At 48.9% G+C, this 26044-nt stretch overlaps 1 protein-coding gene and 1 long non-coding RNA gene across 11 annotated transcripts in view; one reads left to right on the top strand and one right to left on the bottom strand.

The window, feature by feature from the left end:
• Ptprm (protein tyrosine phosphatase receptor type M) overlaps positions 1 to 26044 on the bottom strand; it is a 608602-nt gene that overhangs the window by 324259 nt on the left and 258299 nt on the right. The gene's annotated exons all lie outside the window — the stretch shown is intronic.
• LOC104872396 lies at positions 1516 to 11223 on the top strand. 3 transcript variants are annotated; one of them, XR_783144.1, is made up of 6 exons: positions 1516 to 2165; positions 2243 to 2390; positions 2758 to 2859; positions 6742 to 6856; positions 9659 to 10042; positions 10742 to 11223. It is a non-coding gene; the product is annotated as an uncharacterized LOC104872396 (long non-coding RNA). The 3 variants fall into 3 exon arrangements; XR_002025860.1 differs by lacking the exon at positions 2243 to 2390; XR_002025861.1 differs by lacking the exons at positions 9659 to 10042; positions 10742 to 11223 and adding an exon at positions 8146 to 8276.

The following is a 26044-nucleotide window of genomic DNA, read 5'->3' as shown; positions in this document are numbered from 1 at the left end:
GTTTGGAACCAATGTGCTCAAGTGCCAGGATGGAGAAACACATTTTTCTCTCATTCTTTAATTATCGATTCCCAAAAACAATAAGTAAAGATCTTTATTTAAAAATATATAACAAAAGGGGGCCTTGTATTTTAAGACTCTAAACTGAAAGAGCACACCTTTCACCAGCCTTCTCCTCAGCCTTTTATTTCCCCCTAGTTAGTCCTGTCAGCTGCTGGCTATTGATTTCCTAGAGATTTATTTCGCACTGTGCAGAACTGAGCTGCTGACCTCCTACCGTCTGCACCTGATCTTCTGCAATCTTAGGGTGAGGAAGGGGACACGGGCTGCATAGAGGCCGATGTGGGAGGGACAGTAGCACGCCACCAAGCAGGTACCTCCTCCCTGGGTGCCCCTCGCTGACTTGCCATTCTCCACACAACAGCCAAAGGGCACATGCTTCGTCAGGATTTGAAAAGTAATTTCCACAGAATACTTCTCAGGTCTTAAGTGGCTCCAAAAGGACAGGCAAAAATGTGCTGTCACCTTAAAAACAGAAGACAGCCACACAGGCAGGAAGTCACCTTACAACCCAGATGCAGGAAGCCAGTTACTGAGGGGAATTCAAATGAACAGAAAGGACGGATTGCTCTCCCTGTATCTGCAACTGTGAGATGAGAGACTACCGCCGGAAACAAGCAGGATGTCTGAAATACTTTAATATGCGGCTTCCACTCAGTGTTAACATTTCAATTTTCAGAATTGAGCCCTCAGTGGTCAGGAGCAGGCTGGATACTGAATCTCAATACAGGGCCCACGGCACTGCTCTGTCCCATTAACAACCTGCATCCTTCCTGTGCAATCCTGGATATCAATCGCGGTGTCTGAACATTTGATGAATTTCAGGCTGTGTGTTTGTTCTGGTGTCCGGGACTGAACCCAGAGCCTCACACTGCAGCTCCAACTCCACTTCCTTCCCTACCTAGGGAATACGGGTGCGCTGCAGGTGACGCATCTCCTTCAGGGTGGGCCTCTGACCACAAATCCCTCGACTCTGCTGTTTTTCAACTAGACAAAGAGACCAACTGTTCACTGTGACTTGCTTCAGAATAAAACAACTCCGAGCACTCTGTGGCTGACATCAGGCTTTAGCAAATACACCAGGTGTGGTGTACACACACACACACACACACACACACACACACACAATTTAAGAAGTTCATTATCTAATGGAGGTAAATCTTCTAAAATAAGACTTTCAAGAGTCTCCAGTAGTCAGATGACTTCTCAGAGAGCATCCACATTAAAACCAGCAGGAAGATGCAAGGAGTGATACAGGGCACTTGCCCTGCCCATCTTCGGGGCCCCTGAGGGTTCTGGGTGGCCCTGGGAAGATAAAGGACATGGCCCCATCTGGTGAAAGTCCAGGGAGGCAGCACCTCAGTGACAGGACTCACGCATAACACAGCAGCTCTAGAACCCAGAGTTTATCTGTTGCTATGGCTCCAGGAATGGAACATCTGCCTAATCCCAGCCATGAACCCACCAGAAACAGGACAGGACAGCCACATGTCAGCTCTAGGGCTGGGAGACACCACAAGCTGAGCTACAGACCCAGCCCTTTTGAAATTTTGAGAAAGGGTCTTGCTAAATTGCCCAGGCAGGGCTCATACTCATGATCCTCCTGCTTCAGCCTCCCAGAGTGGTTGGGATTACAGGCATGCATCGCCATGGCCAGCTTAGCAGGATTTTTTAATGGATGCACTTCCTAACAAACTCTGTGATCAATTATACAGGAAGGCAAGGGAGGACACCTTGTAAGGTAATATGCAGACGCTCTCTGCTAAACATTCATCCTGTGGAAAGAACCATAGTGGCACAGATGGCTCCCACCTAAGCAGCAGAAATTGGGGCTATGACTTCTTCCTGCACAGAGTTATGTTTAAAGTTTTATAAGGAAATTAAAATTTCACTGAGTTCTCCCGCATGTCCAGTGCTTGAGACAAAGGGCACGAGCTAGCAACTGACGCAGGAGGAATAACTGGCCATGCAGAAACAGATTTTCCTATTAGTAATCGAAACACACACAGACTGTGCTGGAGCAGTGGGGCTGGCAGAGCTGTAGGAAAGGTCCTAAGTTCATCTCCTCCTGCAACAGACCGTCCTGATGGCACCGGCCGCCACAGGTACCAATGAAAGAGTAAGGCCTGGCATTCCCTTAAGTCACCCTAAAACCAAATAAATTAGATTCCTGCTTACACAGGGAGCATCACAGAGCCAGCGGGATTGAGGGAATTTTCTGAAGGCAGTCCTCGACTCTGGTGTGGCTCCTGAAACGACCTTTAATAAGGAGCAAAGGCCACCGCTTGGTCATCAGAAATAAAGCTTTCAAATACAAAAGACAGATCGAGGTGAGGCTGACATACACCTGAGTTTCAGCTGACTGCTAAGAATAGCACAACTACTGAGATCTTCATCCAAGCTTAGGGAGCAAGGGAACACCACTGGGTGGCGTGAGACTTCTGAGGCAGCAGAGGTGGGGTAGAGGGAGGGACAGGAACAGCAAAAATGTGGCTGGAGGGAGCATGCTGTGGCTGGAGTAGGGTTCCCACAGGGGCCGGTGAGCTAGGGCTTGGGCCCCAGCTTGCAGAGCTACTGGGAAAGGGTGGAGCCTCCAAGTAGCAGGGCCTGTTGGAAGTCTCCCCTCTCTCGGGGGCAGGGCTCTGAAGGGGTTGATGGAACCCCAGCCCTCATCTCTCTCTCTCTCTCTCTGTGCAGGCCACCATGAGGTAAGCAGCTTTCTCAGCCATCTGCTCCCCGACGATGCACTGCCTCACCCAGGCCCAACAGCCACAGGCCAACACCGAAGCCTCCAAAGCTGTGAGCTATGATAAACCTTTCCTCTCTTTAACTTGATTATCACAGGATTCCATTGCAACCACACAGGGTTGGAGTCTTGCATCTGAATCACTGTCCTGCTCTTCAGCTGCTGTAAAATTCAAGGGGCACCATCTTGGTGCTGAGTCACCATTTCCCCACCTGTACAGTGGGGGTCACGCCAACTCCCAAGGTGCTCTGAAAATTAGATGGCATTATTTGTTTGAATGCATTTGGAAAAGGGGCAATCCGTGCATTAAAATGAAGGTGACAGCCAGAAAGTAAAACTTTCCTGGGACAAGACTGTCTAAAAGTGAACCTGCTTTTCAATGGGGTAAAAGATGTGAAGACATTCTGGCTCCACAGGTGTTAAACAAGGCAGCTCTCCTGCGTGGGCTCATGTGGCAGGTGACCTGGATACGAAAGGGCAGTCCTAAGCCGAGCCTAACCTATCTGGACTCCTGACTCCTGGTGTCTCCACGCAGCCACTCCCAGCCACGCCCAAAGGCCATGCTCTCAAAAAGCTCAGAAATAACTGTGATCCGTGGCTGCACAAGTGGCTGTCGTGCTTTTGGAAAACACAACGGCAGTGTAAGCATCCTTCACACAGCCAGATAGCTGGAGTCTACAGGCATGCAAATTCAGTCTTTCCTCCAATGCAGTGACAAGATATTGTTCACTGAAACATAAAGGTGAAGGGTTAGTATTGAGAGAAAAGAGTTAGCAACAAATCCAAACTGTAAGCAAATAAAATGCAAAGTCCACTTTTGTGCAGGAGAACCACGTGTAGGGAGAGGGCTGGTTTCCTTTACACGACTCGGGGTTCACTCAGATGAGTGTCACGTCACCTCCACACCCAGGGCTCTCTGCAGGGCCCCTCCGCCATGTGACCTGCGGCAGGGCGGTGGGGCAGCCCCTGCCGCTCACAGGCTTCACTTCATTCTGTCTCTCCACCCGGTGCCAAGGTTCGTTTCTGCAATAGTAGGGGCTATAAGCAATGGAACTCAGGTCTGCCCTGTTCCGCACACTCAGAGCCAAGCCCACTGGGACATTGTGACATTTTCTTATTTTTAAGCCTAGGCAAACAGCCAGTGAAAATACACTAACTTGTCCCTAAGGTTATCAGTGTGACTCGCCTGGACAGTTTTCTACAAGACAGACACTACACGTGGAGCAGACGCACACATTCACACACACACACACACACACACACACACACACACACACACACACACGTGCACGCACATGTACACCAATTTACATAAAAGCATAGGAAAAAAATATATGAACTGTGAAATTACAGTGATTCTTTGGATCTCTTTCATAATTTTAAAACAAGGGGCTTATCCAACATGCAACCTCTCGACCCCACTCTAAATAAGCGGCTGCTTTCTATTTAAAGCCAAATCGCTTTCGTCCCTCAGAACAATCCTCAATTCATTCTCACATCACAGAAAGTGATTTAGGTTCTAGACATTTCAGTGTGCAGCTGAGACTCCCTCTCTGCCTCACGCTCAGGCCACATCAGGCTTAGGAAGGCCACAGATCAGTCCACAAAGAACGGGCTGCTGTTACTTGGAGAGACGCGTGTGCTCTGCACAGTGAACCCTGGGCCATCTGAGGAGCAAGCCAAGGGCCTTCCAGGGGGAGACGCTCAGCTCCCATTTACAGGACCCTCACACTCTCAGGGTTTCTTAGGAAATGAAGGACGGAACTTGCTGCTCCTATGGTGATGAAAGGGAAACAGAATTGTTCTCTTCCTTAAGGACTGTCACTTGTGTGTCACAGTCCCTGAGATGTGTATTAAACGAAGCTATGAAATTAATGCACAATTCCATGAAAGCAAAGAAATGTACGAGCTCTTAAAAAGCTCTGAAGAGCAATACTCAACATAATGAACTCCCAGAACCGAGTTTAGGGATTTGAGCCACAGCTGTGATGTACTGGAAGGTACAACTCTGTGCTTCTATCAAACTTATCTAAATTGTCCCAGAAATGACAATTCTTGCTTTGCCTGCCCAATGTCAAGAGAGCCCCAGGGACAAAGCCCACTCTGCAGATGCCACGAGGGGCCAAAACCATCTTCCACTGGGCAGAACCCAGGTAGCCCCCCGCCTGCCTCTGGAGAACACTGGTCCTGCGTTCTGCACTGGGAATGGGATCCCCACCTCCGGAAAGTCTGTCTCAGCCTTGATGAAGCAAGGAACACTGCGTAACACAGCACAAAAGCAAAAGCAAGAAATACCAGACTGTTTTGTCTCATTCATTTTCATTTTGGTCCCAGTAGAGGACTTTTAGAGGACTCTTGATATTTCAGATTTTAAAAGAAAACTATGAAATTTAAAAATGACTATTCCCAAGGCCAGTTAGTCCCTTGAGCTGTTTAGCAAATTCTCAAACTTCAGAACACGCTGTAGTCACCTGCAGGATGGGCGAGAGCAATACTGACCCAGCCCAGCAGACCTGGGAGAACCGGACAGCAGAACGTGCACGGTCAGTCCTCATGACGCCAGGGAAGCAGAAGGCCAGCAAGTCCGGGCTCCCTGATTTTTCTCCCCTGCGCTGCTCACACCCAGCCTCTGCATCCCACGCCTGGAGGCTGTGTCTCTGCGGCTGCTGACTCCACCTGTCCCCTGTCCCAGGTCCTGCTTATTTCCGTCCTCACCCTCGGTGTGACCACCGGGCACTGCTGAATTAGTCTGTGCCCGGAGCTGTCCCACCTATGAGGATGTGCTTCTTGTACCAGAAGACACTCCGCCCTCATAGCAGGCAGGCTCTCCCTTCTGAATGTGCGCTTTTTCAGCGCTGCCAATGGTTTTAGAAAGTAAAATAAACAAGAGGACAGAAGTACGTGATATACACACACCCAGCCTTCAGACACCTGCACGTCTCCCAGCCACCCTTTCCATGAGTGTGCTTTATGCTATTTTTCTGCTTTAGGGGAGGGCTTCCTAAATGGAAATGTGTAGAGATGAGTGGATTTCTCACAATTTTCCCATGCAGTCCTTTAACAGTCAAAATAATCAGGAGCATTTTTCACCATTTAATGGCAAGTCTTTTGAAATTCATGGCTTTTGAAACTTTGAGGATTCAGCTGAGGCAGAACCATTCAGGGAAACCCAAGGAAAATGCCCCCTTATAACGCACAGTGGAGCTGACAGTGACCTTCGCACCAGAAGCCTTAAATCTGGGTCTTGACACTAGCAGAGTGTTATTTGTCAAGTAAGGACAGTCCTGAAGCCTTCTGTCCATCAGTTTTCTAAGCAGCTGTCGCCCATCTTTGGCAGGCTGTGGCTGGAGGGTGGCAGCTCAGGACAGCCAGGGCTCCGTCCAGCTCTTAACTGAGAATGCCAGTGCAGAGCTGGGGCAGCGGTTCCGGGGCCCTGCACACGTTCACTATGGGTCTTAGAGTCATTTCCTGACTTTTCCTGATTTTCTAAATATATCTAAGGGCAGCCTTAGAAGTCACACAGTCAGTATGCGTGCAGGCTTGGGGCGAAGGCACCCAACGCTCACCTCCTTTCTCCTAACACCAGACACCTTTAGGCGGTGCAGTCGTCCAATTTTCCAGTGGCTTTGGTTAAATTCTGGGAGAACTTCTAAGAAACACCTGTACACTGGCCTATGCACACCGAACTGCATCTCAGAGTAAACACGCCACCCTGCAGAGGGCTGGTCAGTGTCCTGCAGAGCTGGCAGCAAAGGCCCTGCACCCACAGGCACGATGGCAGCTCCATCCTAGCATTCTGCAGAGTGGACCCAAGCAGACGCCAGCTGCCTCAGCTGAGCGCAGCTTCTTCGTCCACCTCCCACCAGTTATTTTGCGTTTCCTCTAAAATGTCATTTTTCACTCAATATCTTGGCAACGGTGCTCTTTTTTCCTAGGTGCCAACAACGCTCCCCAATTTACCCGACCACCGTTCTTCACATACCTTTGCGTCATCTGCTGTGATCCAAGCTGAGCAGTTCACTCAAGCACCTGCCGCCACGGGAGAAGCAGGTGAGTCAGTCTCCGGGAACGCACAAAGGGTCTCCTCACGCAGCCGTGAGAGCAGATGACTCTGGTGACCTCCTAGACAGGCACGCTTAGCCTCCACCTCCGTCCAGGGCTGACTGTTTCCTACCCTTTCCTTGTGGCTTCGTGATAGAGGTTTGCAATGAGCAGGCAGCGACTAGAAGGTACAACTCTGTGTTTCCATCAAACTTATCTAAAAGACGGGCGCCATGGCCATGAACACGTGCCTCTATTCCTCGGGGGCCTATATCCAGCTCCCTTATAGCAGGCAATGATTTCCCTGCTTAACTAAGACTCTTTACACATCGACAATTATCTTCGCATAAACATTTGACCTGAGGCCAGGCTTGCACAGGGAAAGAGGGTTCTGTTATTTAAGTCAACTTGTAAAACTCCAAACACGTTACTGCCTATCGATGTGTAACAAGATCGTGATAAATGAGAAAGCAAGTCTCATACACACTGACCCAGTAACATACAAATGCCACTTAAATGGTTTATTTCACTGTGGTCTTCCGTTTAGAGCACAATTTTCAGCTTTCTATGCATTTGATTCATTTCTGGCACTCGGACGAGGATGATTCATTTTATGTCAGTCTGACTGGACCACAGGGCACCTCCACATGGAGCAAGCACTATTCGGCGTCAGTGACCGCTTTTGGAGGAGACGAACCTCCGAATTAGTGATCACCCCAGTAAAGCGAATTGGACTGCTGACTCCACCGCCTGCCGCCAACCAGCTGGAGCCCTGCAGAGAGCGAAGTTGGTGGCCCTAGGATTGGCACTGCCTCGGCACTGGCTTCTCTGGGTCTCCAGCCTGTCTGCCTTGGACCTTGGGCCCAAGCCGCTGTACTGCATTAGCCCTTCCCTGCAATGCATCCCTTCACACACACCCGCTCACAACCCAGGGCCTCCGTCACCCTACAGCATCCTCGCGATCCAACACCGATACCAGAGACCTCTGTGAGGGTCTTCTCTATTGCTAGTCTGCCACTCGCACTACGGGTGTCAACGCATCATGTATCTTGCCACTGTCTCTGTTCCTTGTGCAAATCTTAATAGCATCTGTGTGGCTAGAATGTACCACACCCTTCTGCAGAGAGGCTTCATTCTCTCTGGAAGTCCAGGGCAAGGCCTGCCTTCTCTAGGGCCCCAGCACTCCCTGTCCAGCCTGGGCTGACACTGCTGTCTGCGCCAGGGACCGGACATTTATTCCAAGTTCTTGTTATACTGTACTCCAGTATTTTTCAAGGCAATGATCTGTTTCTTAACAGGATTGAGAATTCCCACTCAACTCTGTCTTTGCATGCCGGGGGACCCAGCACCCCTCACAGGTCTGTGATAACCAGGAGGCAGACGTTCAGAGGTGCCTGCAGATGTGGCCTCAGACTGCTGACCTCAGCCAGGTACATGGAAGGCAAGTGCTCTGAACCTTCAAGCAGCACTGGGTGAAGCTTCGGCAGCACCTGACACACTGCCTCCCACACAGCTGTCCCGAGATCTTCCCTAAGGAAGCGAGTCTTTCCTTGCCTTCATGGTCAGCACAGTGATGTAGGTTAATGGTTCAAAACTGTAATTTTTTAATCCAAATATTTTGTTAAACAAGATCCTATCTAGAACCTCAAGAGGGATAACAGCACTTCTTGTAGTGCCCTAATGGTTGCAGGAGGAGTGGGGTCATAAGAACTCCCTGCCCCACCAGGGCAGAGCCCACCCTGGGGCCAACCCAAGTCCCCTCAAGGGAGAAAAGGAGGCTTCTCCCGCCATGGCTCTAGCTCAGGGGCCTGCAATCGCCTAGAAATGTAGAGCCCTGGCGTCAGCCCCAGCATCACCAGCAGCCTTCCTCTTTTGGCCCGATTTTCTTACCTGACATGACTCTTTCTGGAAGCTGATCCATTAAAATCATAAGAAAAAGCTTTCCCACACACAATATCTTAATAGCAAAATACCTTAGAAAGGCCTGGTGGATCTGAGGGTCTGAAACATCACCTGCCTATCTAAAGCTGAAGTTTCCTAGGCAGTGCCACTGGTCATCTTCTTTTGGGGACCAGGAACTACTAGCTACAGGGGCCATGGGCAACACCCGCGTGTCACACACTCACTAACAGTAACTAGTGACAGTGAGCTCTCCCGGTGGCCAGCATCTAACACTTTATCACTTTCCAACTGAACCAAACCAATGCCATTCTGCATTGAGCTTCTGGATGTGGTGGCAACTGGCCATCGTAGATCTACTTGGTACAGCTTACTCCTCTCCTTCAGGAATGACGATGAAATTAGACCCTGAGTTCTATTACATGCTACATCCTTGCCAACCAGGGTGTCTGCTGTACAGTATGGTCCTCTGAACAGTGATTTCTGAAGATCGCCTCAGGTGGCCTGTGTTCCCTCTTCCTTCCCAGATTGGAGCATTTCCAGTCACAAGGCACAGGAATTTCATCCACAGTACTGTGAAAGCCAACACAATCCTCAAGTGGTTCAAAGCGCCAGGTCCTTGAAAGAAAAAGCTCCACACCCCTATTCTGCATTAATCCTCACTTAAAGCATGGTTACCAGCAGACATGGTGTTTATCTTTAGCAGTGGGTGGGGTGAGATGGGTTTGTAAAGTGGAGTTTTTATTCCTTAATTTCTATAGTGCCTTCATGAAATTCTCTTGGAGGTCAGGCCACAAGCAGAAAAGCAAATTAGGAACCTCATTCATGGTTTCTTCCTTGTCAAGAATATGCTGTATTAACTGTAAGGATATAAATTCACCGATTCCACTGAATTACACTCAATTATCCCAGGTCAGTGAGCTTCAAGCAAACTGGAGTTTAATCGGGATGATTTTCCCAAGGCCTGCATGAGCTGTAACAATCGCGCACACAGGAAACCATCACGGAACGTTGCCGCCTGCAAAGCCAGTGGCTGGGACACTTTCTGTGACACTGCCACACCACCATTCACAAGCCAGGCTGCCGTGCACACGGAGCACGTTCAGACGGGAGGGCAACTTGCACAACAGCAGCGTGGAGGAAGGCAGCACGTCGGGCGACATGGCCTGGGCAGACGGTCTCCACCAGACCCTCCTGGGTCCGTCCTCAAAGGGGCCAAGAGGCCTCCGTGATTGCTGCTACCCAACACTGCCTCCCAACTCTGGGAAGGGCACTAGTTTCCTGGGAACAATCCAGGTGAAGATTTAAACCTATTGTGGCTGAATATTAACTATGTTGTATTTCATATTTTAAATGTCCTTACTGTTGCTCCCCATATCCACAGGCTGCCCATCGGTAGAATTAACCAGCCCTAGGTAGAAATATTTCCAAGAAAAAATGGCATCCTTACTGCAGTGGGTGGGGTGTAGCGTCAGCTTGATGGGCTACAGACTTCACCCCAGGGGTGGAGGAACACACTTCTGGGTGCATCTGGGTGTGTAAAGAAGGCACAGCCCCTTCCTCCCTGGCGATGTCCCCCCTGCTTCCTGGCCACCACGAGCTAAGCAGCTTTGCTCCTCCACACTTTCCCACCTTTCCACCACACTGCTTCTGCCTGGAGCCAGACAACCACAGATGGTAATTCCGCTTGTATTTAAGGAAGGTCACACCCGTAAACATTGTTCCCGCAAGTGTGCATCAGTGGTGATTCTAACTGTACATAGACTTAATCACAAAACAACACTAGAGGGAATTTCCCATTGGCTTAAATCCAACACCTATTAATACATATAAATGTGTGTTTATGCATCAGTCAAGGTATATATAAATACCTAATGAAGTCCCACATCATGTAACCTTAATAATTTTACATGCAAAGAATTTCCCCCATGCTTACATGGAACTTAATCTCCAACCTGAAATTCTGTAAGACTTACATCTAATTTATATCAAAAGCCCTTAGAAGTCAGCTACTTATAAATGAATGCTCGAGGTAGCACTATGCACAACAGAAGAAACGCAAAATAACCCAAATGCCAACAGATGACTGCAGGAACACAATGTGGGCTGCGCAATGGGATATGATCAGCCACCAAAACAGAAAGAGATTCTGCTCTGTGCCACAACATGAACGGATCTTAAAACGTCCTGCTGAGTGAAACCAGCCAGCCACAGCAGGACGACTACTTCCGATCCCACGTGTATGAGATTCCTGGTGCCAGCAAACTGACAGCACGAGGGGTGGGAGTTGCTTCTCACAGGTACAGAGGGTAAGTGGGGGATGAGGAGCTCGTGCGTGCAGACCATGGTGATGCCATACTGAACCGCGAATGTACTTCATGCACCCAAACTGTACACTTAGCAACGACGTCAATGATAAATATCATTCATATTTCCTCACCATGAAGTATTTAAATAAGCCCTCCTTTTCATCTCAACCAGAGTCTGTCCATTATTGTCAAACCATAAACTAATGAAAAAGCTGTTTACCAAAAACAGATTTAGAAAGTGTCTAAATCATTTTCATTTTCAAAGACACACTTGTTTTTAAAGACATCAATGATGAACAGAGTATTTTTTACTTGAAATAAGAATAGTGAACAAAAATGAATCATAATGTGGACTCTGAAAACCTTTTCTCTTTTGGTACCAGGGAATGAATTCGGAACCTTGCGCTTGTGAGACAGGCGGTGGAACCACTGAGCCAAATCTCCCCATTGTTTTTAATCCTTAATGATATGTTTTGAAAAAACAGTTGATGCAATATTCATGAGTCTTCTAGAGTAAGTAAAATAAAAGCAAAACTTTCTCCAAGTCAATTTCCAGCTGTCCTGAAGTCTAGGGTCCCTGGTCAGTCCCCTATGAATCACTGAGGTAGACCTGCTGAAGGCCACCCATGTACCGTGAATCAGTAACTCAGTGGAATGGCAAGGAGGCTTTTCAGAGACACAAAGGACCTCTCTCTCCATCACCGCCTGCTCGAGCCATTATACAGTAAGTACAGTGGACCTTCAAGCTATGACCAGCCTTAGATACAACTTGGGTTAATCGTGTTAAAGGATGGTTCATCTGTCTCTTGTGATCTATAGTGTGTACTATACATATACTATATATAGTGTGGTAAACATCCAGACCTCAACTGTACTGACTTAGAACAAACCTGAGTTATAACTAGCTCTCGGGATCTGATCGCGTTTGTAAGTCAAGGGCCCACTGTATTTTTAAGTGAGAGCATATATCACTGACAATTTAGAAATAATTAAAAGCTAGAAAGCACCCCTCCACCTGTTCTCTACCATGGACTCAGGCAGTTTCTACTACCTCATACTCACACCGAATCGCCCCCCTGTAGGTGTAAGAACAGCTCCCCTGAAGCCACAACCAGCCTCAAGTTAGGACGCTGCAAGTGAACAATCTGTCAGCTTCCCGACAGCAGCCGCGAGCCCAAGCAAGCCTATGCTTTCCACACCGGTTGTGCCCAGCTTGGCTTGGACATTATTGGAAAATGACCCACTGGAAGTTCGGAGAACCTCCGTGTGTTTCTTGAGGGGCACAGTGAGGGGAGTGGGGAAAGAGGTGGACTGGGAGCTGGCAGAGCTTTGCCTACAGAGCTGTTTCCTGCAGGGCCAGACTCGGGGGCTCACAACACAACAGGCTGTTTCTTCCTGCTCCTAGGGTCACCATCACCATCCAGGTACTACTTACTGGGGCTGGTTGTTTCTGAGGTCCCTCCTGGGCTCACAGATGTCCATTCATCTTCTCCATGTCCCCCACAGTCACTGTCTACACCCAAATGTGTCCTGACACCCTCTTCTAAGGACCCAAGCCATATTACTTCAGGACATCTGACTTTCGTCCCCCTTTACAGATGCTCTCCATACGGTCACCACGCGAATTCAAACAGAATTCAGTTCCACCCAGGACAGCTCCAAATTCTACTATAAATGGCTGTGTCTAAGGACATTTTTCCAAGTTTAAAAATGCTCACTACCTCTGGCCTGCTCAGTGTACAATCTCCTTCCTGGTTGTGAGTGATGGTGTCCCGGCTGCCCCCCACCCCTGCCTGGCCCTAAGAAGCCACTCTTCAAGGCGGCCTTGGCTGGGGACGGGGACTCACTGCTCCCCAAGCCAGGCACAGGCTTCCCAGCTTCTGACCTCTGGCAGCCAGGATGCCACTCCTTCCCGCGCTTGGAGGCTCCAGCTGGCAATCACAGATCTGGGGAAGTTCCCTTGTGCTGCAGCAAGGGTGGACCAGGACCCTGGTGACCAGGCACATACAAGTACGGAATGTGCTTTCTGTTTGCCTGCCAAAACGAAACACATTTCTTTCAAAACGGTACAAAAGGCTCCAATCCGCATCAGGCGGCGCTAAGCTGCTTTAGGCCCTGTCCCGCAGCACTGAGCACTTGGGGCTACAGGGGATTAGCTGCGTACAGTCATTCCGAATTCTCATAAGCTCGCCAGATTTTTAAAAAAATGTTTTCAGTGCATTTTTTGAGCACTGGGCCTTAAGACCGCTCTCCTTTTATCTTCGAACTTCAAAGTATAACTTTGAAGTGAGGGTTTATTTTCCTGTAGAATTCTCAAAAGTTTCATACAGTTGGGGACAGTGGGTTGGAGTTTCCAGAAAAGTGGATCCCAGACTCGAACTTTTGGGGTCCCTGCCTGCCCGCCCCTGCCGGTACACACCCGAGAACCCCCCTCATGCACTTCACTTGCAAACCCCTGCTCCCTTAGCAAAGACTCCATGGTGCTACAGCAGAAGGAGCCAGCATGGAGTCACCCCGTTGTCATCCCAGCCTTCTGGATGTCACTTGCCCTGTCTGGTCCTCGGCCTCCCAAGTTGGAAAGTGTAGGTTCTGTTACCTATCTGGCATCACCATGGTGATCAGGCCCAAAAGTCCTTCTACACTACTGGGCCCTAAAGAAGGGATTGTGGGTGACGTCTTTCTTTTTTGATGGGCCCAAGACTGTCTCTGACCAGCAGTTGACACTGCCCTTGCTTTATAAGGCAGCACCAAGTGGCTTTGCAGCATGAGGTTGCTGCACTTCCTGATTCCATCAGGAGGCTGTAAACATACTGCCTTCCAGAACTCCACATCCTAAGCATTTACAGTTTTATTCATCAAGCCAACCATATTTCAAGGCAAACCACTCATGACCAACCTTGATAATGTCAATTCACAATTATGGGTGAAAACCTCAAATGCCTCTCTTGCTGTAACATTCAATGCTGAGTGGAGACAGAGCTTTTATTGACAGCTTTATTACTTTATTTTACTACCGCACGTTCCTATGTGACAGTAAGGCAGCTGAACACACATTAAATAAGGGCTGAGATAACTCGATAACGACCTTTCAGAGATTATTTTCTCGAAGAAGGGTGGTGGCAAGGGAGACGGGCAACTATGCAGCGAGTGGTGAGTAGCTTTGAGGCGATGGAACCAGGCGGATATTTACATTCTCAAGTAGTTCCTGGGCCATCAGAGTGTATGCCACAGAGCACAGGAGATAAGGAGAAATAAGACAAGGGCTTTGCAGAAGACATTCGGGCCGGGAGAGGAAACAGATTCATGGAGTATGAGCCAAAGACCACATTCAAAGTGTCACCACAGGGCCCCGGCTTGTCTAGTGAGAAAGTCATCTCAGCTCCATCCTGCAGAGGATGTAGAAATGTTTGACCAACAGCAAGAGCAGGGCCAGGTGCTTCTCTGAGGGAAGGCACAGGGGCATGAGGTGGTCAGGGGGAGTCAGGGAAGGGAGTTTGGCCAGGGCTGAGTACAAAGGGCAGTTCTGTGGGTGGCACCCAGCTCCTGACCTACACAGCCCTCAGAGGACCATGCACATCCCATGCCCACATGCAGAGTGTCACTGTGCGAGGGGCACTGCCCACGTCAGCCTCCCCCACTGCCACAGGAGGCTCACAATGACCCTTCCCACTTGTGGGGCGCTATTCAGATATGAAGCGACAGGGAGCAACCTCTTCATCACTTGCCCTGTGGCCCTCCTGGGAGGGGTGGGGGGTGCGCATCAGTGAACACCACAGGCGTGGTTCCTTAGGACCAGAGGCTTCCAACACAGCAGTGAGAGAAAGAAACTGAAATACAACTTCAGCCCAACACTGTGGGACCTGCCCTTCTCCCTAGCTCCTGATCGGGAGTCTGAGGCAGGAGGATACAGAGCTCCAATCCAGCCTGGGCAACTGAGCAAATAAAAAGGGCTGGGGGTGTAGCTCAGTGCCTAGCATGCTCGGGCCCAGGCTTTTATCTGCAGCATAACAAAAAGTAAAGCAGAATGATAAGAGAACGCACGGGTCCCTTGTGCAGGGCTTGCTTAGGAAAAGCACCGAGGAATGGACAGCTAAGCTGAGAGTGCAGGCCATGGACTGGCCACTTACAATGATCTGTGCCTACCAGTGGGGAGACTGGGGGACATGAGAGAGCCAGGAAGGGGAGCCACAGGAGCTACCAGGAGCCCGGGTGGGTCTGAGGACTCTCCCCAGGCACTGCGGAGATTCCCACTCAGGAAACAGAGTGGGCCAGACATGGGGAGAGGGTCGGTGTCCGGGGTGAAGCCGAGAGTCAGGATCAGGTCTAGGTTTCTGGCAGGAGTGCAGGGAGAGCGGAATGAAATTCATGCACCTGAAGAACAGAGGCAGAAAAAACCACGTGCTGCTTCATGAGGGCCCCGGGCGTGAGGCAGGCAGAGGGACAGGCTGGTGCCCCAGCACAGATCGTGTCCAGGATGTGTCCCTGCTGCCCTGCCCGCAGTCCTCACCCAGGAAGAGGAAGCCTGCCCACCTGGGTGGGGGCTGCCCAGAAACGCCGGGCCACACCCTCTGGTGGTCATCAGCTCGGGTCCCTGCCAGCAGACAGCGAGGGGACACGGAGCACAGCACAATACTGAGACACCAGCCTGCGCTTTGCCACTCATTTCTGACCTACATCTCATTTCTTCCATGACTTATTTAACATGATGTCATTTTCTGAGAATTAAGGCTGGAAAACGATAAGACATGCTGACGTATCTTGTGGGCTCCGTGTTACCTTTGGGGGGAAAAAAAAAAGATTTAACTTAGGTATGTATTTTTCATTTGGAAAAATAAATATGTAACAGGTTAACCATCTGTCTCAAAGTAAACCACTGAGATTCAGATCCTGCCTGAAGGAGCTTAGGTCCACCTTTCTAATTCATTATTAAAATGCTTTTGTGGTACACGACTGGGGAATTCATCAGGAAAAGGATTCGCTGCCAACAGCTGGAACCTGTGTCCCCAGTTCCCACTAATTTTACATCCGCACCTACATACACTACCGAGCTCTTTGGAAGCGTGGGGTTTGTGCCCAGCACGGAACACTTGTGTCCTGTATTTCCTCAGACAGGTCTGACTGAGGGGCCAGAACAAAGACACAGTGATGGTGGGTCAGGACTTCCCCTGCTGGCTGGACATGGTTCATGGGCAGAAATCATCTCTGTCCTTGCTTTTGTTCTCAGACACACTGCCATCGTGATAGCTTCAATACAGCCGGCAATGAAATTAAAGTCTCTGCCAGCAGATAAGGTCACCCAGGCAACATTCAATTTTCTTTGCCACAGGCCTACGGCTCAGTGGAATCCAGGTACAGCGCCCACAGCCATATTCTGTCAGCTTCCAGGGTGAAGTATTGTTTTTTAAAAGTTGCTGCAGGCAATTCTGTGGCTGGAAAGTTGTTTCCGTATTCAAAAAAAAAAAACATCACGAAACTGTACTGGAATGGATATGAAAGAATACTCTGTCACAGGAGCACAGAGCCTTTAAAACATTTAATATCTTGGCCTAAATATTATGGTACAGACCTTTTAATAATTAAAGCTGAGATGACTCACTACGTTATATAGGGGCAGGTATAACACTGATTGTGCATTAGTTGAGAAGTACAATTTCTCAGCACTACAAATTCTTTTTGAAGAGAAGGTGATGTGTGCTGTGAAGTCACAAGCCGAGACATAGTCCCCAGATCCGCTCCTCAATAGCGGGTGACTTGTGAAAAAGCGCATGTGTGGACAGACTATGCAATGTGATTACTTTCCCAGGTCTCTATTTCCTTTGGGCCAAGAGGCATATCTGAGAGCTACTGGTCAAACCGACACCCATTTTATAATTTAAAATAAACTATCCGCTCTGAGAGTCACATCAATAAGCAAACACGGGGAAAACAGTGGAGACGGTCGGCTGGCTCCTTTCCAGCTCTCAGGAGACCTGCGCCTGGCAGCCCCGGCAGGGCAGTGTCTGGCGGTGGTGGCTGTGCCGTCTGGTTCCATCTGTGCGTCCCAGTAGCTAATGGCACTGCTCAGGTGGGTGTCCTCCGGCTCTGCTGGGCGAGACGCCTGCATAGGCGCTAAAGCAGGGCTGCAGGCTCCCTTTGCAGAGAGCCGAGTGGAGTGCACATAGCTCGGTGTGCGCCGATTCTGAGTACCTCTGCAGAGAGGTTTACTCTCACTTGTGCAACTACACTCCCTGTGCACTTGTGCAAATGCATGGCTCCCTGTGCAAACAGACTCACTAGGCGAGTCGCTTTACTGACCCAAGCTTTAATTTCCCAGTCAGCAGAACGAGGGAGTCAGATGACTTTGTAAAGAACTCAAATTTTTTTCAGTGGGGTGCACACAGCAAGAACCTCACCCAACCTGAAGGCTAGCAGCGGGCTTGCCACTGTGACACGGGTGCTGATGGAAAGCCTGAGGTGCCTGGGCCAGAGGCAGAGATCGCTATGTCATCTGGTGTGTGGCAGAGGTGCCCTTCTTACACCAGTTACGCTGCCTGTGAAGGCCCGCGGAGCCCTGAGGAAGAGTCCTATGGGTGACACACAGGACGGCAGTCTGCGTGGTCACTGGAGAAGGCGAACCATCTGCTGCAGGCAGAAAGGAAGCTCGCAATGTTCTCAGAAGCCAAACGGGTGAGCCGCACAGGGACTGAGCCCCACGCCCTCTGGGCAGCTAAGGCGCCGCCCCCGTTCCTCTCATTACAACTCCACTCAAGGCTGGAGCTACACCGAGATGAATTATGGCTTGCTAAGTGATCCCCATACTCAAGAACCTAGTGTTCCCGGGAAAGCGAGATTCTTTTTTTAATGAGAAGCAAGGTTCTTTGCAGATCTCAATTCTGATTCACAGACAGTAAACGTGAGCACATTTACCAGAGGTCAGAAATCGATCTTGCCCAATGTCACTGACTCCACTCACGGCATCTAATTCACATTGCCTCATACAGCCGACGCCCACAGAGGCTCCCCTCTCCTTCGCCAGGGGAAAGTTGGGCAGAAGGCACATGGGGCTCCCTGCGGCTTTTGTCCCTGCACACACACAGCCTTACTGTTGCCGGCGCCCATGATACCTGCACATTAACCAAAGCTGATGCCCCAGCCCTGACACACCACCACCTGCTCTATGGTGTGGCTCGGGGTTCGTTCTTGGTGTCTGTGAGTGTGACACACACAGACATGTATGAACCATGAAAGCTTCATCTGGAAGAGTTTCACTGCCCTAGATAGGCTGTGTTCCCCTACCCACCCTTTCCTGCCCCCCAAGCCCTGGCAGCCACTCACTGCAATTTTATTTCCCTTTTATGCACAGAATCGTAGAGCTGGAATCTCGCACTGCAAAACACTTTCAGGCTGGCATCTTGTGTTTAAGTCCCCTCCCTGTGATTTCATGACCAACAGCTCATTTCTCTTGAGTACTGAATAATAATGCACTAAGTCAACCACTATTTATCAATTTATCTACTGAAGGACAGCGTAGTTGCATCCAGGTCATGGCAATTATGAAGAAAGCAACTTCAAACACTCATGTGCAAGCATTTCTGTGGACACAGCTTTCAACACCTCTGACTAAAGAACATGGGGTAAGATCACTGGGGCCTAAGGTGAGAGCCAAGCTATCTTCCAAAGGGGCGGCACCATCTCGTGTCCCACCCGCGGAGGATGAGTTCCTGGTGCCAGCGTCTGCTGCCGCCGGTGCTATGCCCTCTGCACACTGAGGCCCAGGGAGCTCGCAAGGTGCACATTCGTTACCGCACACCAGCAGGCCTTACCAGCATGTGTCGGCGTCACTGCCAGACTTGTCAGAAGCGGAAATTCCTGAACCGTCCCTTTCCTACCCTAACCTGCCTCGAACACTCACCATTAACTCTAAAAACAAGCACTGGCCCTCAGCAGGAAGCAAGGCGGGTTGTGAACATCTGATATGATGATGAGGAGTCTTTAGTGGGCCTGCAAGACTGAAAGGAAGGAATTCTACTCTAGGGTTGGGGAAGTGTCTGTCTCTCCCTTCCCTCTGAGGGCTGTGAACACAGCACGCTTCCCTCCGTGCCTCTGAAGTCACCTTGTCATGGCGATGTGGACCAGCCCCACGAGGGAGCCATCCTGGCGACTTTCCTCCTCGCTGTGACACCACTTGGCTGCCCACAACTGAAGGGAGGATACCTTCGTTCAGGCTCACAGTTTCAGTCCACGGTCAGCTGTTGCAGGGCAGATGCAGCATGATGCAAGCAAGGGCTTGCTGGGAGGAAAGCCGCTCACGTGACTGTGGGAAGGGCGGAGCCAGGGAGGGAGACGCACACTTTCAGGTCACGCCCCAGTGACCCTGCACACACTCGCCCACTCACCTCATTAGCACACCATTCATTGGTGTCTAGCACTCCCACCATCCAATCACCTCCCCAAAAGCTTCATCTCTGAATACAGGAGTCCTTAGGGGGAAACCCGGATCCAAAACATAAAGCTGAGGTAGAAGAGATGTGGAAAGAATCCAGGTCCCGGTCAGACTCCTGAGCCACTAAGTCAAAGTCCTGACGTGTGTGCCTTCGCTCTGGACTTCCTGTTCATGCAGCTTAACAAAATTCCTTCTTGGTTAACCTCTTTACATTTTTTCCTTGCAGCCTAAGCATTTTGATTAAAACTGTTTATTTGCAAATGCCTGTGGCCTTAATGCTATGTGAGCTTTTAGATCCTCTTACCCACAAGTGCTCTGAGAAGCTGTGCAAGCCTTGTCTCAGGAAAATACATGCACACACTGTAGACCAACAGAGAACCAGATAAACCAGCTAAACTCCAAGGCTGTGTCCATGGTGGTGGGGTACTCATTCATTTTACCCACTGCTGTATCCTCCAAGCTGAGAAAGTAACTTAAATAAAAAGGTGAGTCCAAAACCTAAGGCAAACATTTAAATTTGGTTTAAAAAGTTATTACAATGAGAGACACACTGCCACTAACACCCCTCTCATTTTGAATGCATTTATCCCACTGTTATCGCCACTTTCTGAAGCAATTCTGGAAGTCTTCATTCCCGAGTGTCTTTAGTTATGCTGTTGTGGCTGCCTCAATGGCTTGAATGGATTCAAAACATTTCCCCTTCGTTATTAGAGTTTGGGAAGAGCCAGAAGTCGCACAGAGTCAGGGCCAACAAATGAGGACAAACTGCCACGCTCTCAGGAGCCTGGCTTCCCCTTCGCAACACTCAGCAGCAGTATTCACCCTGTGTTTGATCTCACCTTGCAGACACGTTGGAAAGAGCACTTCCAGAACTGCTTCAGAAAGTGGCAAAAGGATGGGGTGAGTGTGCCGGCAGCCAGGGGGTACTGTGAAGAGGATTAATGCCAATGTGCCTTCTACTGTATAATTTTTTATTTAAACATTCACTGTATATTTTGATTACACCTCATATTTATCGGCTGCATTACTAAGCAAGGCTATTAGCTATTAATAATAATCCACGATGAGATGTGGAGAGGGCTTGAATTCAGCCACGCTGCCCTGCTTTAGTGAGGACTGTGGTTTCGGCCGGGCGACCTGAGGAGACCCAGACACCAATGTCACACAGCAGCCAAAGGAGAGAGGCAAGAATTCTCCTTGGACATCACAAAGAAGAAACAGGGCCACCCCAAGCACCCCAGCCCCACAGTTTGCTTTTCGATGCATTTTGACCAGGATTTTATTAATTCACTATTTAAACATAAAAATAAACTCTAAAATATGTTCAATGGGAAAAAGGCCCTTTTATAATAAGACTAGAAAATAAAAACCCATTAGAACAAAATGATGGTTCACTTAGCAAATGTGATTGCATATCTGGATATCTATCTAGAAAAAGAAAACTCATACAAGGTCTGGAAGAATGACACTTTGCCATATATTTATAGGGGCAGCCCTAAGGTGTATGATTCGCAGACTGAACTATATTTTTTCTGTAAGAACAAACTGCATCCTGAGTAAAATCCAAGGTAAACAGTAGAAAGAAGAAAAATGTTTGAGAAACATGATAAATAGTTAACAGTCCTCCTACAGACAAAAACCATACATACCGAAAAGATTAGAAAAATATAATTCGGGTAGAAACAGACAATGTGGTGAAGAAGAGGAGGAGTAATACATTCACGAAATGGTGAAATGGCCACTGAAATACTACCAGCAATAAACCAACAAGCTGGTGGATAAAGGCTATAAAAGTTCATTAAAAGTCAACATTTTAAGGCATGTTGGGAATATTCTCACCCTTGTGGGCAGCATTTAACAGGACAGAACATGGACTGCAATCTGACAACACAGGAAAAACTTATATGCACCATTGTTAGTCCAGCAATCCCACCTCACAACTCTAATATACCAGCTGGGGATTTAGCTCAGTGGTTCTGCCACCTGCCTCGCAAGTGCAAGTTTTTGATCCCCAGTACCCAAACAACAAGAAGACACAGTAATCTACCAAAATACAGATATATGAATATAACAAGATATATGTACAGGTATTTATCAAAATATCCCTTTTCATAGTGAACCATCGGACTGTGCATGTAGGGAAGGGGGCTGGACAGGAGTATCCACAATGCAGAATAATAAACAGCTGCTGCCAAAAACGAGCTGCAGTAGGCACCAGCAGCGAAAGAGACATTCAGAAAACACTGGCAGACAGGAGCCCAAAATGCGGAGCTGCGTGGAGAGTATGATCATTTGGCTGCGGTTGGCACGGAAGGGCCCAGGGAGAGGAGCGGACACTCAGCTGTCTACAGGAGAAGAGCGCGCCGGGTGCCAGGAGACATGCCCATGGGAGTGTGGAATCTCTCCCCAGGGCTTCGAGCTGCGGAAGTCTTCTGGTCTCCAGAGCAGTGCCCTGCAGGGAGCGGAAGACCCCAGCCTCTTCCCTCCTGGACACAGAGCCACATCCCTGGGGACAAATGACCATGACTGAAGCCTCCCAACTGTGAGCCTCTTTATAAGGTGCTGTTACGAATTGCACGAGCACTGATAGCAGTGATCCCAGGATGGGCTAAAAGGGAAAGTCTATCAGCTTCCGCATCTTCTAGTTTGGCATTTTAGGTCTTTCTATGTGGCAGGTATTACTTCAGTGATCAAAACAGACCATTAATAAGAAAGGAACACTAATAAGTAGAATATTATTTGTGATGAACTCATGATCCACATTAGAAGTAATACAGTCTATGAAAAGAAGAGCAAATAGCAGCGTAAAACCTGTAACACACATACTTTATTACTTATATCCACTTGAATAATCATTTTTACCAAAAGGAGTTTCCAGCGCCAACTGGAAATATGGATCTGTAGTCACCTGTCCAGAACTACAAGAAAGAAATAACGCTATTTGTCAGCAGAGATTTATTACCAGAACAGCTATTTCACACTTATTACTCATCCTATAAGGGCAGTAACATGGATGGAAGACCAGTGATTTTATTTATTTTTTGACCAGCAATTTTAGTATCGAGCAATTCTCTCATCTTTTATTTTAATAACAGGTAAAACCATACTTTTTAATAAAATGTCATATTTGCAGTTTTAATTTCATTTATATGCATTATTCATTTTAAAGCTCTCTATTCACTTCTAATTTATTCTAGTAGGTAGTATAATTACCAGTTCTTTATATTCTTAAAATTAATTTATAAAAATACTACATAAACAAAGGAACATGGTTCCCCTTATACACTAAATTCTGATATATGGAGCTTTTATCATCTGTTCTTACCACTGTTCAAGTTTTAGCTGTCATTTATTTCACATCCTACTAATTTAGTTTTTGAAAAACTAAAATTTAAAAACACGAGTGGCATTATTCTTACGATGGAGTAAGGCACGATCTAACGGAGAGACACATGACACAGAACACGTACCAATGTGTAACATGTCCTTGTGGGCAGGGACAGGACTGAGAGCTGGTTTGACAAGAAGAGCCAGAGACGCGGCCACCTCTTCCCAGTACACATTGGTTTTAACCATGCTGGTTTGGGGCTCCAGGAACAAAGCCCACCACACCTGGGAAGTGAGCGGTGGGTGAGCTTTCCCTGTGGTGTTCAGAAGATAGAGACACACGGAGACCATTCTTCCTACTGTGGGGTGGGGGGCCAAGGCCCAGGGTAGTGAGGTCAGTCATATCCCCATCCTGGGAGGTATTTCCTGTCTTAGCCCTGTGGCATCAGCCCTGAGGCTCCAGCCTCCTCCAATGAGAGCTCTTGCTCTACATCTCCAGGTCTGTGCATAATGAAGAAAAGAGAAGCAATCTCCCAGGATACCTCGGCCTGGCCACTCTTTGCCAGGCTGTCATCACTCAGCTTCTTGTGTTCTGAGTGGACTATGAGGTGGTAAATATTGAGGTGCTAACCTGCTAGGGGTCACAAGTGCCCCAAGCACACATCAAGCCACTAAGAACTGCAGTAAGTCCACTACCCAGAAGAACATCATCTCACATGGCAATGGAGTCTTCACAGTTACTCTACTTTCATTCACTCTAATAATAATTTTGCAAATATTTTAGGGTCCAAAATGCAAAGCAACTCTGGGCCACCACCCTTTTCTGACCTGGCAACCTTTAAAAGAGTAAACATAAAAACTTTTCCCAGATCTAGTGAACATGTGTTCCTTTTCTGGCATCAGCCTGAGGACATACAGATTTTTTATTTTTTTCAGTTAATGCCCCCGGTGTGTATTAAATGAAACCCAGCCCACTCAGGTTACAAGTCTTACTGGAAGATTTCAGAAAAGACATAGAGATGCACAGAAGAGCTCTCATAGGATGGACTCGGGGTTGTCAGGTGAATAAGGTGCTCAACTGGTCACCATGCAGTAGCACAGCTGTGATCCCAGCACTGGTCTGAAGAAGGTGGTACTGTTGGCAGACAGCTGACCACAAGCACTGGGAGGCTTAGGGTTATTATACTCATCCTCTACTCAAGCCCGGTCAAGGGCTTTTCCAACCCATGCTTCAAGGCTCAGTATCCCCTGGGTGAATCAGACTGAGGGACTCCCCCCTGCATACCCTGGGAATGCTCACATGCCTGCACACAGCCTGGGGCTGACGGGGAATTTTTTCAGCCCTACGTGCTGCCCTCTTGGCATCTGTACGCTGCCTGCTTTCCATGGCCCACACAAAGGGCCAACAGCAATGACCAGTCCTTCCTGAACATTTCCTCACAACCCTCAGGCCAAGAAGGGGGAGCTGTACAGGGTTTCTACTCACAGTTGTCGCATGTCACTTGACTTTCTGCACCCACCTGTGTCTCCTCTTTTTTCTGACTCCTGTTCTTATTTACAAAAGACTCTCCCGCCTCTTTGAGAGCTATGTATTCACACACCATGCAGCAGGATCAAAAGATTCCTTGAGGAGAGGCTTGTGCAGCACAGTCGGGGAAGGGCCTACTGCAGTGTGTCAGCGGCTGAAATGTACAGGCACAAATCCAAAAGACACAACTGTGGACCATCCTGGGAGTAAGAATGGGACTGGAAACAAGTAGTAACAGTAAAATGAGTCAGGTCCTTTCTCTCTCCAGTCTAGACAATGAAACTGTAACCCTCTTTTCTAGAGAGAAGGAAACTATGTACAGTCCTGCCACATCCCCAAGAGGGTGCTTATGGTAACAGCGCTTCAGTCCATGCTTAGAGGTGGAAGGGACACCCAGGGCTGCAGTTCCCTTCCAGACTGGGGATCTCTCACCTGCCCTGGAGACTTCACAAGGCAGTTGTAAAAGTAACAAATTCAAAAGCAAGTCTTGCATCCTGAAAAGATCTGGACAGCGTCATTCTAAGTCATGGTTTGTACTACAAGAGGTGATATAATAAACATAAAAAATACTTCACAAAAACAAAGGGATGTACTCCACTCAGTACAAGAGATGACGAGATTTAGAAATCAAGGCTGACCAAGGACTAAAGACTCTCCTTCCTGGCACCAATGGACAGGGCAGTGGGCAGCTCTGCAGGGGCAGCCCTGACCCCAGTAGACGCTGTGAGGACTCAGTGGGCCCAGGAAGCAGCCCTGAAGAGCCAAGTGCAGTCTGCTTGACGCCCATCCACACTGGATGGCAGGAATCCCTAGCTCCTTCTAGCAAAAGCACTTTCCCCATGAGTACCAGGCTCAGGGGCCAGTATAACCCACGTTACAGTGAAACACTACAAAGAAATACAACTGCTGACGATTAGTAATGTCTTCCACTCCCACTGGACAGAATGAAGGTGGCTGAGCTTTGGTGGGGTGGGGGTGGGGGTGGGTCCCAGGACCCCTGCAGGCAGCTGTCCGGGTCACTCAGGTCCTCCAACGGAAAGGGAGCAGAATACGCACCGCCCCACACTGTGCACGTCACACCATCCTGAGAGCACTCGCAGCCTTCCAGTGTTACATTGTACACAGCAGTTATGCGGCATTGCTTAGGAAATAATGACGTGAAGGAACAGCGGTATTCAGAATAGATGCAACTGTTCCTAAAATTTCGGTTAAATCTGTGACCGCGGAACTCACAGATATAGAGCGTCAACTAAAACTTGGAGAAGGAATGAAACGCATGGCTACTTGTCTTCCCGATGCTACCTGGAGACTAACTCCGTGATACGCCACAGGAGGTCCTCTCACAGCTCACAAACTGGACGCAAGGACTCCTGAGGTCCGTGACGAAGCCCAGGTCAGGACCCCAGCACGGCACTGCTCCTCCTACCCGAGAGCCCTGCACATGCGCAACCCAGAAACAACATCAGCAACAGGAGCGCCGTCCTGTTCTGACCTTCCCTTCATGCTGTCGGCCGCTCTTGGAGGACGGGTTTAGCACAATCAGGACCCTGGAACCTAAGCACCCAAGGCTCCGTGGAGCTCACACATCCGCTTGGTCATGTTTCGTGTGGGTTCCCCGGCACTAGTCAGCAGTCCCAGCATGCACCCCAGCATCACGGCCCAGAGCTCCAGCTGGGAGGGGGACTCTGACACCCAAAGTACCCCCCCCCCCC

The sequence above is a fragment of the Fukomys damarensis genome, unplaced genomic scaffold, assembly GCF_012274545.1.
Source record: "Fukomys damarensis isolate Sample0158 unplaced genomic scaffold, DMR_v1.0_HiC HiC_scaffold_30, whole genome shotgun sequence".
NCBI classification, from domain to species: domain Eukaryota; kingdom Metazoa; phylum Chordata; class Mammalia; order Rodentia; family Bathyergidae; genus Fukomys; species Fukomys damarensis.
Note: the sequence above shows the minus strand (reverse complement) of the source record. Positions and strands in the feature narration are given on the sequence as shown.